Raw genomic sequence first — 2,266 nt, 5'->3', positions numbered from 1 at the left:
GCTCTGGTGTGGTGACAGAGGACTGGAAAAGGGCCAATGTGGTTCCCATTTTCAAAAAAGGGAGGAAGGTGGCCCCAGGGAACTATAGGCCAGTTAGTCTTACCTCAATCCTGGGTAAGTTTTTTGAGAGAATTATCCTGGTGCATGTCCATGAGGGGGCAGCAGGGGAGGTTATGCTTAGGGGCAACCAACATGGGTTCATTAGAGGCAGGTCCTGTCAGACCAACCTGGTGGCCTTCTGTGCCCAGGTCACAAAATCCTTAGACGCAGGGGTAGCAGTGGACGTAGTCTTTCTGGACTTCAGGACAGCCTTCGACACTGTCTCTCACCCCATTCTCATTAAAAAACTAGGGGACTGTGGCGTTGACACCTACACAGTCAAATGGGTCGCCAACTGGCTGGAGGGCCACACCCAGAGAGTGGTGGTGGACGGGTCATTTTCGACCTGGAGGGATGTGGGCAGTGGGGTCCCCCAGGGCTCGGTCCTCGGACGAGGGGGTAAAAAGCACCCTATTCAAATTTGCTGATGACACTAAGATGTGGGGGGATGTGGGCACACTAGAATGGAGGAATAGGCTGCAATTGGACCTAGACTGGTTACAGGGGTGGGCAGATGAGAACAGGATGGGTTTCAACACTGGCAAATGCAAGGTGCTACACCTGGGGAGGAAGAACCAGCAGCACACCTACGGACTGGGGAACTTCCTTCTTGTCAGTGCAGAGGCAGAAAAGGATCTTGGAAGTCATTACTGATGCCAAAATGAACATGGGCCAACAGTGTGGGGATGCGGTCAGGAAGGCCAACCACACCTTGTCATGCATCCACAGATGCATCTTGAGCAGGTCCAAGGAAGTGATCCTCCCCCCTCTATGTGGCACTGGTCAGGCCGCAGTTGGAGTACTGCATCCAGTTCTGGGCACTGCACTTCAGGAGGGATGTGGACAGCATTGAGAGGGTTCAGAGGAGGGCCACCCGCATGATCAGGGGGCAGCAGGGGAGAGGCTAAGGGACCTGAACCTGTTCAGCCGCCACAAGAGAAGGCTGAGGGGGGATCTAGTGGCCTGTTAGAAACTAGTCAAGAGGGGACCAGCACGTATTGGGGGAGTCCCTGTTCCCCTGAGCACTACCAGGAGTGACTAGAAATAACGGTCACAAGCTGGCAGAGGGTAGATTCAGACTAGACATCAGGAGGCACTACTTCACAGTCAGGGCGGATAAGACCTGGAACCAACTTCCAAGCGAAATGGTGCTGGCTCCTACCCTGGGGGTCTTTAAGAGGAGGCTAGATGAACACCTTGCTGGGTCATTTGACCCCAGTACTCTTTCCTGCCATTGCAGGGAGTCGGACTTGACGATCTGTCAAGGTCCCTTCTGACCCTACCAACTATGAAACTATGAAAAGATGTAGAGCCAGAGTAACAACAAACATTGAGTTACAGCTTCTGGCCCATCTCCAGTGGCCAAGCCTCAAGCTCACCAGTTCCAGCTCCAGATCTCACATTCTCTCCTAACTGCCCCTGTCCTTGCTTGCCTTCCCCATGTCTCAAAAGTCATGTCTTTTTCTCATCCAAAAAACTAGAACTCTTGGTTCCAAAATGATGGTTTATTAGACCAACTGGAAAATGGCAAGAAAATTGTTCTTTTCTGCAAGCTTTCAGGATCCAAGTCCCTTCATCAGGCTCTGGAAAAAGTGTAGATGGTACAAGATGGTAAAAGTCCCCATATGTAGGAAATAAACTTCATTTTTGCACAGAGGGAGCTGAAGATGGAAGGCTGTCCCTCTGGGTCCATGCGTGTCTGTGAGCTGTGTTGAGTAGCTCTTTGATGTGTTGATCAGGTAAAATTCCTTCCCTGGAGATGGCAGGCAGGGAGGTAAAAAAACTTCCTTGTTCTGCAATGAAGTTTAAAATTCAAAATCGGCTAAAATTTGGCACCTTCCATGTTTCAGGGGTGTACTTGGTAGCTGTGTTGGTCTGAGACAAACAGCCATATAAAAAAACTAGAACTCTTGGTTCCAAAATGATATCTTTTATTAGGCCAACTGGAAAATGGCAAGAAAATTGTCCTTTTCTGCAAGCTTTTGGGATTGTTCTTTTCTGCAAGCTTTTTGTCTTCTTTTCAATAATATTTCTGTATATCCATCCTTTCATTAATAATATTGTCAAAAATTTAAATGTACAATAAACATTCACATAAGAGGTTTTCATTGAATAAAAGTCAATAAAAGTCGTACTGTTACTGATTTTCATATTTCATTGAGTAAGT

This window comes from Alligator mississippiensis, chromosome 3, assembly GCF_030867095.1.
Source record: "Alligator mississippiensis isolate rAllMis1 chromosome 3, rAllMis1, whole genome shotgun sequence".
NCBI classification, from domain to species: Eukaryota; Metazoa; Chordata; order Crocodylia; family Alligatoridae; genus Alligator; species Alligator mississippiensis.
The sequence above is the reverse complement of the archived record's forward strand: the minus strand, read 5'-3'. Positions refer to the sequence as shown.